This window comes from Pinus tabuliformis, chromosome 4_1 (genome assembly GCF_031772625.1).
Source record: "Pinus tabuliformis cultivar Carrire ecotype Pingquan chromosome 4_1, CPIR1, whole genome shotgun sequence".
Lineage (NCBI taxonomy): Eukaryota > Viridiplantae > Streptophyta > Pinopsida > Pinales > Pinaceae > Pinus > Pinus tabuliformis.
Window position 1 is genome coordinate 729,997,602 of NC_142303.1, and position 19,646 is coordinate 730,017,247.

Sequence of the window (19,646 nt, forward strand, 5' to 3'; positions counted from 1 at the left end):
AAAAGCAGACTTATATTCTATTATATTTTATTTAATTATGAAACTTTACATACAGAAAAACGAGTATTTATTACAGAGTTTTTTTTGACATTGTATTCTTAATGGTTCTTATGTTATGCTCTTAAATCTAACTCTTAGATGCTCTACTCTACCACGAGACAATACAATGCTAGAAAGATGGAACCCCCTCTTTCTAGTGACCTGGTGTTTAACATAGTTTGATAATGATTTCAGATTAGGGTTTTCACATGTCCCAACACTTCGTTAGTGTTAAATACATATAAATATTTAAACCCATAAAAGAAAAAAATGTAAGTGAATATAAAAATCATATAATTTAATACAAGATATAACTCAGGGGATATCATATAAAAGAAAACCTAATTAGAAGGTGAGGCTTATACTCTACTCTTTTTTATTTAATTATGGAAATACAAATACAAAGAAAGGGGCATTTACGATTGAGTTGCCTATGACATTGTTGTCTATATGGTTGTTGCAAATTATCTTTCTCCTTTGTTTTGATCTCAAATGCCACTCCTAGATGTTGTGCTCAACTATGTTTTAATACAATCCTAAAAAGATGGAACCCCTTCTCTTCCTAGTGACGTAGTATTTAACATAGCTTGGAAACTATTTAAGGTTTAGGGTTTTCACATTTTTCAAGCCACTATTAGTGTTATGGTTTTGGACCTTTTAGGATCTTCTTGAATGTCCACACGTGACTAACTCCACATATCTAAGTAATGGTGTTGATGCAGCGTCCACTTGGTACCACCGTATGAACTAGTTAGCTAAACTTGTGGGAGGCATAACTTTCTGCATAAAAAATTTGATTAAGGTGATTTTCACATTGTTTGAATGCTAGAATTGGTGTGTAAAACGACATCAAGAGGCAGAGAGCTATGCTCACAAAGCTGTCACTCGTTTCATATCCCAAGATAACTTTAGAGGGCTTTAAATTCTAAATCTCAAAATTAAGACATATCATAAAATATGTCACAAAAGATAATTCCTCCAATTTTTCTACCCAAAAAATATCAAAATAAATAACAAGTTATCCAATAATTCATTTTAAATCAGTTAAAAAACATGTTTCATTTCAATTTTTATTTGTAGAATTTATTTTAATGTATATTCAGGTGAAACAAAGAATTGGAATGTTTTCTGTAGCATTGTCTTGTTATTCTTAATATGAAAAAGTAAAGTATTTATGTATTCTTAAAATAGAATGTGTGTCACTTTTGTGGTGAGGAGAGGAATGTGTATAAAAAGAAATTACATACATAAAGCAAAATGAAAAATAAAGTGTTACTTTCCCTTTAAGTTAAGCTATGTGATCAATCAAACAAGGAAAATATTTTAGATTGTTTTGCGTATGATAAAAGGTCCTATGAAGACCTATTCGTCCTTTCCACTCTATAAGTAACTGGGCCTTGCGGAGATATCTTTTGTGACGGGTACTGGGGCTACGTCCCGAAAGAACTGGTGACGCTTCCAGCAGCCAAAAAATGACGGGTACTGGGGCTACGTCCCGAAAGAACTTGTGACGCTTCCAGCAGCCAAAGAATGACGAGTACTGGGGCTACGTCCCGAAAGAACTGGTGACGCTTCCAGCAACGAAAAGAATCAACCAAGGTATTGAATGAGGCTTTAGTGCTTCCCACACCTCCACCTATAGGGAAAGATGCCCTAAAATTTGGCCAATAGGATACCTTCATCTCACGGAGGCAGTCGAGTCTTTAGCTTCTTGGTAATCGGTTATCAGTACCGAGCACTATACAGGTTGGGTAGCCCCATATAGGACCGCACGCACTGAGCCTAAGCCGAACCCCCTCTGAATCGGGTCTCTGTGCTGCCTGGGTTGTCTTTTCCATGGACTGATTGAAGGATTTGAAGCACCCTAAAAGACAACTTCTATGTTTCAAAATGTAACATGACCATGGCGGCTTATTGGATGCCTACCCCCAACAGTCCTAACCTAAACTATAAATTATTTTGTGGCCCATGTGGGGAAATTTAGTTTGTTCAAGTTATGATTGCTTTTACGTGTCTTCCTTCACTTATGGTGTGAAAAATTAAGCTTAAATAAACTAAGTACAAAAGGTTTTTACACTTGATTCCTTTGTTCAAAGTTTAGAGTAGCTTAGTGTGTGTAGTGAAATGTGTGTGTAAGTGACAGAGTGAACATACAAAGTTTGTAGTCATGTGGATATTCGATGATCCTTTTCAAATTCGTCTACTTACACTAAATTATGTTTGTTCCTTACCTGCAAATAAAATAATGTGTGGTTGATGGGCCACTTACTTCCTTCCTATTACACTATGTGAGCCTAAAAAGGGAGATGAAAAACTGAGTGCTTTGAGAAAGATTTCAGATGCAAGCCCAGGATCGTCTAAAAGGCGCAAGGGAAGCAGGGGCTACTCCCTTTCTTTAATAACACCCAGTTCCTAGTCCCAATGCTAATGAAGTAAAGATGCTTTGGTTAGTAAAAAATATGAGTGAATTATGGGCCACTTACTCCTTTGCTAATTAAACTATTTGACTTCGGTAAAATAGCAAAACAAATTGAAAAAATGTGTGGATTATGGCCACTTACTTTTCCCGTTATTAAGCTATGTGTGAAATGTAAAAATTTTAAAGTAAAGGCTAAGTAATTGCCCTACTAATACTGATTATTAAAACAATCTGAACTATATGGAAAAAAATTGCAGAGGTGAAGGCAATTCACTAAAGGTTGTCAGTCACCCACGAAAGAAAAATTACAATGATTGTTTTTGTTCTTTGTAAACTGTGGGGTTAGGCTCTGCACAAGCGAGCGAACTGTGTGTCAATCTGCAAGAAAATGATAAGTGTTAAGCCAAATTATAGATATTAAGAGTGAGAATGATTATAAGCAATATGCATTATCAATGTTGTAAATTTAAACTTATATGATTAAATAACAACATATTTTATAAATGATACTATACTAGAAATAATTTGACTAAAATTTACAATCTCACTAAAACAAATTAGTATTGAAGAACTAAAGGCAAAATTTATACCTTTACCATAAATTCAGTTAAATTAAATGACATCCTAAGCAATAACACAAGGCCATGTGCAAGAAAATTAAAGTAGAGTATAGAGAAGTATCAGAGTACTTTGTAAAATAAATGTAGAGATAAAAAGCTATACTAATTATATGTTATTAGTCAATCTGAAATGCATTATCTAATATTTTTTCTCAAAAATTTGGAAATGAGTGGATATTTATGGTAGGAATGTAGCTTGAATATGATATAGATTTAATACATTAAATTTTTTATGATATATATTCCATTAAATAAATTCAATAATCTAAAATTATAATTATCTCAATTTCACACGTGAATTAAAAAATCTTAAAAAACAAAAAATCTAATTAAAAAAAAAAACTTAACAAATTAAAATTATAATTATCTCAGTTTCACACACTGAATTAAAAAATCTTAAAAAAATATAAAAATAACAGCATTAAACTACATTTCATGTTAAAATTTATAATGAATTATATAAATATCATTAAACTCATCATAAAATTTAGGTAAAGAATTAAAAAATTAAAAAAAGAAACAACTCGTAAAATTTAATAATTTTAATAATTACCTTTTTAATTTTGGACAATCTTTTACACTATTTAACGAAGGAGGAATTGCACACTATGAATCCTTAGTATCCTATCCATGTTGGAGAGGGAAAAAAAAAAAATCCCAAATTTCTAGCATTGTTCTATTGATTGGTCCTACTGATGGGGATGAACAAAAATGAGTCTAATCCTATATCCAATATAATTCTATGTATAGTACTCAAAACTGTCAATGTAAAAAGTGTATGTATGAATTTGGGGTAATACATTGAAAAACTGAAGGCACTGTTCTTTCTCTTGTAAACTTCACTTGATTTGTCTGTAGATCTTCCAGTGTACCATCCACCATAGTTGTAACTTTTAGTGCCAATAGTAACCCAAAAATGTCTTTGCACCATCCACACTAGGGAAATAAGGTGGTTCAAAATATATCTGACGTAGGGCATCACAAGCACCTAGATATGATGGACCCTTCATTTCAGTGCTACCCATGGTTGTTACTACCAGCTGCTGATATGAGAAGAAAAACCTTTTCACCGCGGCTTCTATTGCCTGGAAGGCCAACAGAACATGTATTGTTGCAACATGGTAAGCACCTGAAGTGTTATGTGAGCGCAGTCCATGTGAATGAAACAAATGCATAAGTGCCTCCTGGAGCCTTGGTCCACCCTTTGGATCAGCCTCAACACCGATGACTTTGGGCACCAGATGCCTTAGTTCCTTGCATGCATTTGTAAGGTCTCTAAGGGGGGCAGACCGAAGGCAATATGCGCTTGCAAGCGTACTAGTGCTGCTAATTGCCAACTGGTGTTTAAGGCAAAGGAAATCATCTGGGTCCATCACTAGAAGCAAATTCACAATTTCTGTGAGCATGTTCCACATCCTTTCAACCATCCAACAGTCTATGGATGCTCCTACGAAATCCCCAGAGTCTATTCTTTCATATACTCTCTGCAACAATTCTTGGCCTACAAATACCCAGGCCTCAAAGATCTGGAGGACATTGCAAAGTTTGGCATCTTCTAGATTATGGAACTGTTTATGTTGTTTTAAAGAGTGCAAATATCTTGGCTTGCAGATTCTATCATATTCAAGAAGAGGCTTACCTGACATATTTGGTTCCCCCAGACCTAAAGTGAAGGGAGTCCTCTGCATATGGCCTTCAATGGCAAGCCATATTCTAGAAACCATAGCTTCAGCGCTTTTCCATGTACCCAAACGAGGAAGTAAGCTCTCTTCACTTGTTCTGCTAACCACAGGTAAAGCACCAGGTCTCTGCCATACCTCACGGAAAACTTTCCATGAGAGAACACCACTACTTACTGACAACTGAAGAGTGGGAACCTGCTTGTCATTTTCACAAATCATTGAAATCAACTCAATCTGGGAACTAATTAAGGATTCAAGCCTTCTCTTCCATTCCTCTTTGTCAATGTAAGTCCTTGTGTCACAGAGGACAGACGAAACAAACTGAAAAGTAATCTCCAATGATTGTAAGGCAGCCTTTACCAACCCCTCTCTAGACCAACCAGGCCATTCCTTGAATTTCCACATGGCACTGAGCTCGGGGAGATGCACATACTGCTCGTAACCCGCACACTCCATGGGGGAGGGCTCTATGGACTCTTCAACAAAGGAAAAATAGGATGCCATTTATTTACAGGACATATTTTTTCCCTGCAAACATAACCAGGAGAGTAAAGACACTAATGCTCTCCATATACCATAATCTAAAAAGAACAACATAATAATAGAATAAACACTAAAATCCATTTTAAACACTAAAATTTTGAAAACTGGAATAGAATAAAATGTTCTTAAATCCTTGATATATTTAAAAAGTTATATATAATATGTTACTGGACAAAAAACATATCTATTTGTTGCAACTCAACTTTTTATGTAGATGATAAAAACTCAACACATAAATAATGAAAAGAGTTAAATAATGTCAACACATAAATATATATTTTTCCAGTTAACAAAGTGAATAGATATAAGCTAAATATACGGTGGTTGGTCTGTTGGCACTTAAATTCTGAGCACATTACTATTGCACATCCAGCAAGGACAAAGTCTGTAAGTGCTTTCATCAACTGATTTTAGTTTGAATATCTAAAGTGTTAATATTTAATGTAAATAATGTCAACTCTCATTTCTTCCTATTTCCATGTGTACCTCATTTCTTTATTTCTCCATTTATACTTATTAGATCAAATTTATCTACTGTTTCCACTGTGCATATATACTCACAATGTTAATAACTAAACAAATTCCTTAACAACAATATTCCACATTTATTAGACTATGCAATTGTTTTGTAATTTTTTACTATCGTTCTCCATTTCTCCATCCAAACAGATGACACCAGTTTCGTCTACCGACATACACGTTTAAATGGGTACCCTGTAATTAAGATGTAAACAGGTGATTATTTAATGTTGGTTGCGTGATATGAGTTCATACAATATAGAAGACATTCTATTGCAGAAGTAGATATTAATCTATGAAGGAAAAACATACTCATATCACGCATCAGATTTCAGAAACCAACCTAATAAAATGGAATTTTCTTTATACAGTTTTGTTTTGTTCGAGTTTTTTTGTGGATGGTGATGACATCATTTTTATTATTTAATTAAAAATGAACTTTTCTGTGTATGTATTTGCGTTGATAGAGTCTATGGATGGATAGAGTCTATGGATGTTGAAGATATCATTATCATTAGTAATTAAAAAAATGTTATAGACTATGGTTGCTATAGGCGCAACCCTTGTTTCAAAATTATGCCGTGCTTGATACAAAATTATGCGAATGATGATTGAATTCTAAAGTAATTAATTTATAATTTCATAGTTAAGATAATGAAGAGTAAGATAATAGTAGTTGAGATAATCAAAAGTAGTTATCTTAAACCGTTGCAGCTCCACTTTTGCACACCTCAACAGCTCATAATCTTTTATACGACTGCGTATAATATATCGACAGTATTCATAATTCATTTGTATAATATAAAATTGAATGAAATGAGGACAGATGATTTGCTGTTAGATTTTGCAGGCAACACGAATATTTATTAATCACAAGTTTTAATGTTATGGTGAGAATTGTTATACAAATCTAACGAATTCCAGAATGATTATGGCAAGCTCTCCATAAGTAGTGAGACAAGTATGAGAATGATGAACTCTGTTGAAAAAATTCTTACATAAAACATATCTTAAAAAGAAAAAGTGACCAGGATTTCAAGCAAACTAAAGTAGAATAGTATACTCAATGAAATCGTGTTTCAAAGTATAGAGAGTTTTTAAACGCAATCAATTAGATGGAATTAACAAGCTCACATTATTTCTGGTTTTAGTTAGACAACTATATACAATTAATGAGAATGCCAAACTTTAATTGCTGTCACCATTGTTAGAATACATTATAATTTTGAACTTTTATTGTTACGAGTCATACAAGTCCCAGCCTAATTACCACTGGTACTTGGACTGCCCAGTAAGCTCTGATATGATATTTGACTAAAATTTGACTTCTGAACGCATTTGATTTGTATGCAGCAACTAAAAGTAGAATTAGTCAAAGACACTACAAAATCTAAATCCATTTATGAGGCAACCGAAGCGGAGGGAAATGCGTCAAGAGGCCCAATCAAGGGTTTGATCCATCCGATAATCATGCAAACCCTCGAACTGTTTAATACATTTTTTGGAATTCAGTTCCAGCGGAGCTCAATAATGATAGGCTTAGAATTTTGGGCGTCACTAAAATATTTGTTAATTCTGATTAATATTTTAAAGTAATTTAAGTTATAATTTATTATTAATATTTGAAAGTAATTTAAGTTTATGGATTATATAAGCTTTGAATTGATAGTAAATGAGTATATTGTTAAATTACATTTTCCAAAAAAAAGGTTATTGGTTCAAATATCTATCATTTCAGTTCATAAAATTAAATTGTATTTTATTATTAAATTGTAAATTTATAAAGTGGAATGTAATTTTATTGTTACTGAAATTTTATGTTTTGAAGTTTTTTTGTAAAGAAACTGTTTCTGAGAAATCTTTTAGGCACTAGAATTGCAAAAATTTATACGACGACAAACGAGATTTTGGTAAAAAAATTTGAAAAAATGAAAATGACACAACAAAACAATTACAACTATGCATTTAAATTTAGCATATGAAAAAAAAAGGCAAGACAGTCTAATCCACACTAAAGGTTTGGGTCAAAACTCTTAATACCGTAACTCGTTAAACGAAGCAACAATGGTGTATGATCGCAACCCAGTTTGTACAAAACGAAGCAATAATGGTATATGATCGCAACCCATCTTGTAAAAAACAATATCTTAGGGTGATCGACTATTTACCATAAATTATGAACCCTCGAATTTGAACAAAATGAAAGTAAATTCAAAAACAGCAATTTTATCACCAGATGGATGAACGGACATAACTGAGCAATAAATTCAAAAACAGCAATTTTATCAACAGATTGATGAACGAACATAAATTCGCAGAGGAGATAAATGGTCTTTTACGCAGAGACAGTGATGACGGAAATTATTACACCAGATTAAAATTTTGCACTTCAATGAAGTGATTTGCAACTCAAATTAAAATGTTAGGCGAGTCCAAATAGATGTTAAAATTCACCGAGAATTCGCAGGCTTCAGATGTACTAACCTTGCCAACCGCAAATCTCGATAACCAATGGCCAGCTCCTCTGTCTATTGAACGTCTCCTCTGTTCTGTTCGCCGCGGAGTGCTCACCTCCCTCTCTGTTCGCCGGAGTCCAGAAGGTGAATTGTGGCGGAATGGTTTTGCAGATAGGATTGCCGGGACTTTGAATGGCCTGGAGGAAGTTGGTCCGGTTCGTACATGACGTAAATGAGCTCTCCCGTCGGTCATCAATACGATCTGAGTGGAGGCCACGCTCTCCCGTCCGTCATCAATACGATCTGAGTGGAGGCCACACTCTCCCGTCCGTCATCAATACGATCTGAGTGGAGGCCACCAGTGGCTGCGGGCAGGGTCGCTGGGGCGTCGATGGGCAGCCGGAGAGGGATGCCGGAGACGGATACAGTTAATGATGCATGGTCGATGGGGCATGGTCGATGATGCTGTATGGGGCTGTCAGAGGGGTACCTCCATAGCATTAACTTTGCTATGGAGGTGGAAATAGGACTCGCCAGTGTACACTATAAAGTTTGTTGACATAATTGATTATGATAAAATTTACCTTTTAGCCTATTTGGCTTGCTACATATTAATTTCATCACAAGTATTTACTTTTTATGGCTTGGCATAAAATATTTAATTTCTATTAGTCTACCCTATATGGGTTTCTTTTGTATAATGTGACCAATTACGCTCATGATTATTCAAATTAACACCTTGTAGTTCTGTCTGTCAATTTTCAATGTGATATTCACATTCTCATCGTACTCAAATCTGTCAACGATGAAGATTGGTGTTTATCCGATTTGAGGCTTAAGGTCCCTTCAGCCAAACCCTAGCTTGGAAACCCCTTTGTGTCTAATATTTCTCCGTTGACTCATTGTGGTGGTTTCCCCTGATGCCACAAGGAGTAGAGAATATTTCTATAACACTAAGAGTATGGAAACCTACAACACATCTAACTTTTTGTTGGAAAATATTTTGCATGGAGAGAGGGAACAACGAGCTAATGTAAGTTTTACTCGTTCTTTTTAAATTAAAAGTACACATTTTTCCTCTCAGTTTTGCCTCATTTTGTGCATTGCGTTTTTTTTGGATTACTCATCTCCCTATAGTTCGTTCTATGGAAGGTACCTTGCTCCCTACAGGGAGAGTTTTGCATTTTCTTTTCTTCTATCCTCGTAATACCTTCTCACGTTGGTAATTCTTCACCATTTTCTCTTAAATTTTTGGGGCTTTCTTTGGTTCGATGCGAGTTCTGGGTTTATTTCTCTTCTTCGTCCAGTTCATTTCTAAATTGAAGTATCCTCATTTATTTTTCCACATATTTTGGTGCAAATTCCTCTTATTTCCATCCACGCACCTACATAGGTAATTAGAAATACTTTGGTTCTCATGCATGATCAGTGATGAATACGGTTTCCAAGAGTCAAGGGTTAATTTTTTTTTCTTTTATTCAAGTGAAACCTTCCAGGGTTTAATCCCTCAAGTACACCATATGTTAAGGGATTCATTTTTATTTTGGGTTCCAACACCTAGTGACCTCGGTCCATTCGCAAGCGATTAATTCACACTCACTTACCTTCGAGCACTGGTGGTATGCTAAGATGTTATTCGATATTTCTCTTTGGATTTTTTTATGGCTTCTCCGATATTTTTCTTTTTCTTTTCTAAATTCAATTTGGTGAGAAACTCTTATAGGTAAAGACTCTGTTTTCTTTTACATTTTAAAAATATAAAATATGTAGTTAATATTTTATTGTTGTTCTAGTTCAAGTCTAACCCGAGTGTAATGAAATTTTGTAGGTACTTTCCCTTCATAAGGCATATAAATCCTTTAAGGTTTTTGGTTGGAAACTAGTATTTTTCCTTGTTCTTATCATTGAGCCCAACTAATTCAATGTTCACCTCGTAGGTTAGAATCTTTTTTTCCACACTTCTGCTTCTAGATGTATGCGTAGAGGCTTGAGGTCTTTGTTCTGGGTAACCTATATAGCTTTTATTGTAAACCATGAGTGAGCACTCAAATGCTAAGCTTGAAATGGTTCAATTTTCTTACGTAGTCCTTGTGCATGATAAGGCTTCGATTTTTTTGTGTTCAGATGGCTTAATTTTCTTCCAATATAAGAAAAATATACTTCATGACATTGTTTTTCTCTATATGTATGTTTTTACCGGTTGGGTATCCTTGTATTCAATGGGATGTTTAAAATATCGGGAATCCAGTTAAGTCTATAGTCATCATTGCCTACTAAAAATCACTTATCGTTATACATGTTGTTCCTTTGTTATTTGCACAAAATATGTGCAAGGAAAATTAGATATAAGAATTGATTATTGTGTAAGAGTTACTGTCAATTTCAGATTTTATTTATGAACTTATGTTATATACCACCAATGGGTTTTGTCTATTTTGTTTGGCTTCATTGTCTCAATACACACACATAAATACTGACACTAATGGTAGTACCGACTATCCTTCCTTTTCTTACTTAGTTAGCTTCTCACACTAGCGTTAATAAGTGATATATTTAGGTCACTCCCACTTTGAATTATGGATGCATGGTCTCAAGTTCCCAGAAGATCAATTTATCGCTTAACACTTAATGTCGAGGGATACTCTTAGCGGAACATCATAGCACAAAGTTCATGTTATTTCCTTCCCTTACGGACAGTCGTCCTCTATGTTGTCCTCTCATTTCTTTTTAGTAGGTATATTTTTTCCGTATTAATTTTTTAGTTTTCTGCCTTTATATTTACTATTTCCAAACTTAGGGCAAATCACGTAAACCCGAATTTTAGCATTAATAAAGAGGATATAATATGCTTTTTTTGTAAGGTTCTTTATTTCTGACCCCATAGACAGTCGCTTGACTTGATATGAGTATGCTAAGGAATTTACATAAGCTATTTTCTTTCTCAACTCCTACTTACCTCTAAATGGACAATAAAGTATTCACATAAATCTTAAGTTCTGGGCTTAATTCCACCCTATGGTTGTGGTGTTGAGTCCTCCAGATCTATCATATGCCTACATGACAATATTTGATATAATTTCATACTAACAATACTTCCATGACTTCTGCTTCCTTTAAATTTCTATAAAAAACTATTTTCATTAAACGCGTATGCTTGCATATGTAAGAAAATTCACAAATATCCAGTAATTTATAAAACCCATGTTTCCATAAATTCATAACGAGAGTTGCATACTAGTCATCATAACATATTAGGGAATGTATATATTATACATGCATCATTTAATCCATGTCCCAATGTATACAATACTACCTTTAGTGATCTTCATTTATCTATGAGTGATCATCTAAAATTGATAATAAATTATAAAAAGTATGCATGACATTTAACACTTTCTATTAATGAAGTTTTATATCCAGAATTCAAACCATAGTTTTTGCTTATAAAATACTCAGGAACTGAGCATGTTCCTCCCAACCATGAACGACCTATGCCAGTTTTCCTCGAGCTAAGATTTCTTGGTGTCCAGAGTCAACAACCTCATTGATTCCTGGGCGGTTTTCTTTTATAAGTTTCCTTCGCATATTTTAGGAGAGTCCTTCTTTTGGGTTTTCCAACCCATTAGCCTAGGCCTTTTGGTTTTATTTGATATATTTTTTTTCAAAAAAGCTTGCTTCATTTTTCCTTAAAGTTTGTGTTTTTCTCCTGTAGCACTTTATTTCACCTAGACCTAATATCTTTCTCCATCTAAGTGATTTAATACGATCTTTCTCACGCATCATATTAAATCCATTTTTTTTTTCTTTCTAATATTTCCTCCTAGGTATTTTTAGAAGATTTTTAGGGAAGATTATTTTTTATTTAACCAGTAAAAACTGTTTCCAATAGGGAAAAAATATTCCAACTCTAGTGCTCCTTTCCTCAGTAATACATTATTATTTATACATAATGATTAATTAATTACATCACAATAATTATATTAATAACATCATCTCACAAGTATAAAGATGGTTTCCCTAGCCATCCAATCTAAAAGTATTCTATGTCTATAGACAGCCAACATTAAACATTATCATAGAAAACAAATCTGTGTTACACCGTATATAATGAATTTTTATACCACTTTCAATGTAGTAAAATAAGGATGGTTATAAAACTTAGTCCATGGTGGATTATATAGCTTTGTTCTACCTTTGTATATTACATTATTAAGGAATACACATGTTCTTGAAAAAGTAGACTACTATAGTCATGTTATCTATTAATAAACTTGGAGTGTTGCTTTCTTTGTACTTGCTACAAAGTTTTGATTGATCAATTTACTTGCATGTAGCAAAGGTAAACTTAAAATCTACCTTACTAGACTTAGAAACAAAAGAATTTTTGAATTTATCTACTGGAATATTATGAAGATTCCATGTTTCCATACCCCAACCGAAAAAAATTACTTTTCATTACTTATGTGGCTCTAGTCAGCCTAAGACATATATATAGGAATGTATCTTCATTTATTTACTATCTATAGTGTACTTTTAACTTGCATATTTTATAGGAATGTATCTTCATTTATTTACAATCTATAGTGTACTTTTAACTTGCATATACTTCTATACAGGGAATAGTCTGAGAATTCTATCTAAGATCTATCGTAACTTCTATTCTTACATTTTAGTAGATTAAAAATTATAACAAAATTCACTTACTTGTCATGTCCATGCACAGCTAAATGTTTACACACATTAATTAAAATTTATCCTATAGGGGATGATTTAACTATGCATTTGAATTTCACCTCATTCCCTATCCATACTTTGATTCACCAATCATATCACATGCCTTATTACTGTCCACAACTTTAGTAACTATTAACTCCTTTATTTCTCATTCCTCTAGCCATTTTAATAAGAAATTAAACATTATAATATTTCGAATATAAATATCGTTGCAATCATATAACTCATCTAATTTATCTCTTGAAATAAATTAAGACATGCATGAAAAATAGTAACTATAACAACTTTAATTAATTTCAATATCAACATATAAATATAAACAAAATTTCCTCTAATCATAATTAAATACTTGGAGAATATTGAGGAACAAAGCACGTTCTACCCAATCATGATTTGTCTCAAACAATTCCCCCTGATCTTAGACCTTCTTACCTTAAGGAATCAACAACCTTTTTGGTTCCTTGGTGGTTTTTCTTATAGGTTCTTCCTAACAATTTTTTAGAAGCATCCTTTTTTAAGGTGTGCACTCCCTTTTGCCTAGGCCTTTTATTTTAATTTATAAAAAAAAAATCTCTTCTTTTTCTTTAAAGCACACTTTTCTCTCTTGATCTGATTTATTATTATTTTCACCTAACTTAGCATTTCTCTCTAGTCAAGTAATTAACGTAATATTTCTCTTTTTCTTCTAGATACCTTTAGGAGGCATTTTGGGAATGTCCACTATGTGGACTTTACCCACTAAAAGAATTTATAAATTGGAAAAAAGTCTTTAATACTCTAATGATCTTTCCTAAAAATTCCATGCAACTCATTTACTATTTCAATAACATAAAACATAATTACATCATAGTTTCCATATCCTCTTCCATAGCCATTAAATCCAAAAATAAGCTAAAATTCTAAAAAGAGCTATGTCCGAAAAAAAGGATGTGTTTCCTCATGATATTTTTGGTTTACCTCCTAAGAGTGAAATATATTTTTCTATATAACTCATACCAGAAGTAATACTAGTATGAAACACACCTTACCAAATTAGCGTACAAGAACTTATGGAATTAAAAATGCAGTTACATGAGTCATTAAACAAATGGTACATCTAACATAGTGTGTCATCGTGGGGTGCACCAATCGACTTTAATGGGAAAAGGATGAAACATTTAGGATGTATATTGATTATCGACCGCTAAAAAAAATGACTATTAAAATAAGTATCCCTTGCCTAGAATAAATTATTTGTTTGACAAGTGAAGGGAGAAATTGTGTTACTAAAATAGATCCCAAATCTATTTGTGGATTAAAGAAGAAGGTATACCAAAGAAAACTTTTCAAATACAATATGGACATTTGTAACACCCCTATGACTTTATATTTTAGGCAGTTACTATTTTCAGACATTCAACTATTATTGGATTTAATAGCGAGAGAATCCATGGTGAGACTTATGTTATGATGTAATTATATTATTATTATTGAGCTAATAAATAAATTTTTTGGAAATATTCAGCAAAGAGCGCTAGAGTGTACAAGAATTTTGTCCATCTTAGAAAAAGTTGTAGTGGTCAAGTCCAGATGATGGACCTTAAAAGTCTCCCAAAAATCCATAGGAGAAAAATAAAAGAAAATAAATTAACATAATGGGAGAGAGAATATTTTAATCATCTAGGTGGAGAGAAATACTGGTTGGGGTGGAATAAAGAAAAATAAAAGAAAATAAATTAACATAATGAGAGAGAAAGATTATTTTAATCACTTAGGTGGAGAGAAATACTAGGTGAAGTGAAAGAAAGCACTGTCCAGAAAGAAAAATGTGCTTTAATGAAAAAAGAAAGTATATATTTTTGAAAAAAATAAAGAAAAAAAAGCCTGAAAAAATGATGGAAGACCTTAAAGCACCAGACTACTAATATTTGTTGGGTAAGATGAGTTTATAAACAGAAAACCACTTAGGAGGCAAAGCGATCGGATTAGATGGCAAGAAGATATTAGCTCATGGGGAGGCAATTCATGGTTGGGTGTAGGTGGAGCGTACTCAGTTAGTAAGTATTCTCCAAGCAATGATTTCGGTTAAAAGATTTTTCTTCCTTGGGTAGTGTGAATTTTGTCTAATTTAATGATATGTGTTTATAGAATATAAAATATTTTATATATTCTCATACTTTATTAGAATTATTTCATTAATTAAATTTAGATAGGCATTTCAAATTATTATAGTTTAATATTATTCCTAAGTGTACGTAGAAATTTTTTTTATTATTATTAATGAGGAGAAACTATGAAGAATGCATAGATATATGTTGGATCTGGGATGTATGGTTATATGTTTGTTTTTTATCTATGTATGGTTGCCTGTATACTCACTTCTATACACATGTATACTCACTTCTATACACATGCAGGAAAAGTAAAAATTGTTGAAAATAATTATTAGTCTTTGGGGTTCACATTGGATCTATGCATATAAATTAGACAGCATATAAATTAGACATCAAATAATTTGTTTATTTAGTTATTAATGGAAACTTTAAAACTGATTCATAAGGGTGTTAGATCTAAGAGACTTTCTAGTCAGTAATTATTTTTTTTAAAACAATAGTTAGTGTTAAATTATGATACACATAGAAAAGAAATGAAATTTACTTTTGAAGAATTTCTCTCCTGCTTTAAACTATAATAGTCCTATTGTATCTGGTATGGATAAATTATTCACATAGAGAAACACAACTACCATCTCATATCATCGAAAACCAATATGTAAGAAATAGAATTTGATGTTGTAGTAAAAAATTTATGTATCACGATATTGACGTTGTTCTCCCTGTTCAAAGAGAAATGAAGATAATCAAAAAGCATTAATAATCACATCCAAGTGAAATTGAGAGATATGTTCTGCATGTTGACAGGGCAATGAAGATAATAAAAAATATTAATAATCGCATCCAAGTGAAATAGAGAGATATTTCACTATACATCTGTAAGTAGGAAATTATTCTACAATTAAGAGGTAAATATCTACATTTTATATTCAACGATATGGCTGTAAACTAATCCCAGAGGTAAATATCTACATTTTATATTCAACGATATGGCTGTAAACTAATCCCAATTGTAGTTTTAGATTTACTACTTTTTCTACTATTAACTGAAATAAAAAATGTGAAATTTTACTATATCATGGTAAAATAATCTCAATTGTAATTAGTTTTACTATTGGTATTTGATATTCTCGAGACCATAAAGAATGGTTACACTTCTACATACATAGATTAATGGTAATAAGATAGGTTAAAGAATTGTTACACTTCTATATACATAGATTAATGGTAATAACATAGGTTGAGTAAGAAAATGAATTTAAATTATGCATGGTTCATATATTGTTATGATGAGGTCTTAACTGTGTATTTTCTTTATATTGGGATATGAGGAGTTTCATTAAAAAAATGCATGATGAAGGATGCAACATAGATGTAGTTACAACTATTAGGAAAATTTCTGGAGGAATGTCTTGGTTTATTTTTCTCTAACCCACGTTTAAATTATAGCTTCCTTTTCCTTATGTCTATTTGTAACAAGTATGTTTAGGATAATCCTTTTTAAAATGAAATCTAGTCTTATTTCGACATGAGGAGGAATGGAATTAAATATAAAGACCAGTAAATCTGGATGCTTAGATATATTAAAAATATATATATTATCTAAAAAAAAGGCGCTATATGCGAAGAGGAAAGATTTTAATCCCATTTCCATAACTCTAGTCTCCAATATATTATTAGTATATATTATTAGTAGTAAACAATGGGGAAAGAAAGTTTAGTCTTGAAAAGGGACTCGCTGAGCAAAGGAAAAAAAATAAAAAGTCATTGAATCGAATTGTTAAGATTTGCTAATGATCTTTTTTCATATTGAAGTCTAGTAGTTTGCATGGAACTATAACCCAATGATCGACAGAGTAAGGGGGAATTATAAGTTGATGTTATATAGACGAAATTAGAAAATCATCTCTTAAAAAAATGTATAAGTAGCATGATATCGATACCAAAAAAATGAAAAGGATAATTCCTAAGAATCTGTAAGAGAAATGAATAGACAGACTTCACGCATTCTCGAACCAATGACAATTTTTAGATGATTATGCATGTTGGGGGACAAAGTTAGGCTTAAGAGTGTATTTAATTATCAAATCATTATTGGATTGGATAGCCATTAGGATGGAGTTTCCCATAAGTGATGCTTATATGGAAAAACAACAAAAAATTCATGTTGCATAGAACAACATTTTTCCCTAAAGAAATTTTGATAGGGGAACCAATTCATAATCACTGCCCTGCACAAACATTAGGACAAAGTGTGTTCCCAAACAAATTCTTTCGAAAACATGGAAGACTACGTAATGCTAAGGAATTTCACAGACAAAGATCACACTAGATCGATGTCAATGGCCTCCAACTTGAAGGCGATAGTTGAGCCTGAATTGTAAATGGGGAGCGACTAAGGATAAATCGGTACCCGCTGTTAGCAAATTGATAAGGAAGTTATTTGAGTTATGAAAGACTAAATTTTAATCCTTGATTCTTACCAATAATTACTATAAGAAAAAGAAATGCATGGACAGTATACAATAAACATTCAAATAGAGTATGTATGTAGTGAACCAAAAGACTATCAAATTAATTAGGAAAAAAAAGAGAAATTGTAATTAACCCTCGGTTAAAAAAAATAGTAATTACATGTTATCAGAAAACGAGTTTTAGTACCATCTACCCAGATATTATACGTATTATTGAATATACTTGAATATTCATAGAACAAAGGCTAGAGGCCTTTACCAGGTGCATTGTTTACAGTTGAATGTTTTCCTATTAGCAAAATTAGGGAAACCTGCTAGTAACTACCCCATAACCAAAGAAAATAGAAATCAAACTGGAACCCAATGTATTGAGCATCGAATTGAACATGAGGAAGCCTGTGAGAATTATGATGGGAACCGACCTATAACATAGTGGATAGTAGTTAGATGAGAAGATCTGTCTCGGTCATATGAAGGCCATCTAGGCTTAGCATCACGTACCTGTAACCAGAAGTTCGAAAAAGGTAAGGTGGGGAACGCAAGCATTTTCTGGGTAAACCGTTAGTTAATAAGTTAATAATTTATTAAATGGCGGAACTTTACCTATAGACGTGGGAAAAATTAAAGAATTCTGAGCATTTTTTTCCAGCATATAAAGTATTACCCCACAAGTGCTGAGAGAGGGGACACAAAATTACCATTACCTTGAATAGGCAATGACAAACTACAACAGCATAGGAAAAAAATATAAAGCACTAATTGTACTCCATCATTAACTAAAATCCTCAGCGACTAACTCAGAAGGTGTGTTCAGAAATTTTTAAACGCTCATAACCATTTGGGGAAATATAGCTGGCTTTGGAAGAAGTTTACCTGGGTCACTGCCAGAGTAGGAACCAATCCAAGAGAAGCCTACCCATTTCTTCATAGCAAATTAGGGGTACCGTAATCGAATAACATAAACAACGAAGGGGGTTGTCTAGTACCCCAATAATAATAATAAGTTTACAAATAAAACAAAAATTTAGGTAGAACACAACGATAAGAAGGGAAGGGACTTACCTGTGGAAAATGCTTGGTTAGAATTTCTTGAAGGATTTAGTGATTCCAACTGGGTACCGAATTTGTTGTAACATTGTATGCATGAGCATGCCCTAAAAAAAGACAAAATAAATTCGATCAATTGCCTCGAACCAGGGGATTTTGGAACTAATACCATAGAAAAAAGAGTGGTAAACAATACACTCTTCTCGGAATGGAAGAAATATATTTTCCACGCAAACCCCGGTAGGAATCACAGATGCCAGTTCACCAATATTTTTCTAGGTCGACGCTCTACAGATACAATACCATTCCAAAAATAGTTCGGAAACCAAACAAGAAAGGGAAAAAATCTTGACAGTACGGTTAGGGTTTGAGAGGTGTATTTCCACCCTGGGATTGGGAAAGACAAATCTCTACCGTTCCCTTTACCCAAGAACAGGAAATCACGTGAAGACCATGTGAACTCGGAGGACGTGGACACCACCGATTTGAACACGAAAATAAAAACCAACATGTCGATCGAACAGGAAATCACGTGAAGACCATGTGAACTCGGAGGACGTGGACACCATCGATTTGAACACGAAAATAAAAACCAACATGTCGATCGAATTTTTTCTAACTACCACCTATACTCTATGACAGGAATAAGTCGTGGAATAATAATACAACCCACCTCCTCTACGATCGGTCGAGAAAGTGCCATCATCGAAAACTTTCACTTACTATGCTTTAAGGTGTAGTATTGTAAATATGAAGAAAAAAAAAATTATATAAATTCATTTAAGTGCGTTAATGATGAGGAGCCTTTTAAAGTTGGGTTAACATCCTTCACAAAGGTAAATCGTAGTGAACCCTTACGTGGGTAATTATTATAAGGTGGTAACTTTCCTTGTGAGATGGTAAATTTTCTTCTTATTCCACAACCCATAAGTGGAAAATAAATCAACAAATTGGAAACCATGTTCTTTATAACATTACAAATATATAACGCTACATTTTAAAATTCGTAAAAAACTCTTT

General features: G+C 32.9%; 1 long non-coding RNA gene and 1 pseudogene across 1 annotated transcript; both read right to left on the reverse strand.

The window, feature by feature from the left end:
- Positions 1–3,971: 3,971 nt before the first annotated feature.
- Positions 3,972–5,264, reverse strand: LOC149178209 (nematode resistance protein-like HSPRO2 pseudogene; annotated as a pseudogene).
- A 12,425-nt stretch (positions 5,265–17,689) lies between these two features.
- On the reverse strand, positions 17,690–18,997 carry LOC149178210 (uncharacterized). The gene is made up of 2 exons (XR_016258835.1): positions 18,183–18,997; positions 17,690–18,080 (listed from the first exon to the last, which is right to left on the reverse strand). It is a non-coding gene; the product is annotated as an uncharacterized LOC149178210 (long non-coding RNA).
- Between the last annotated feature and the right edge of the window lie 649 nt (positions 18,998–19,646).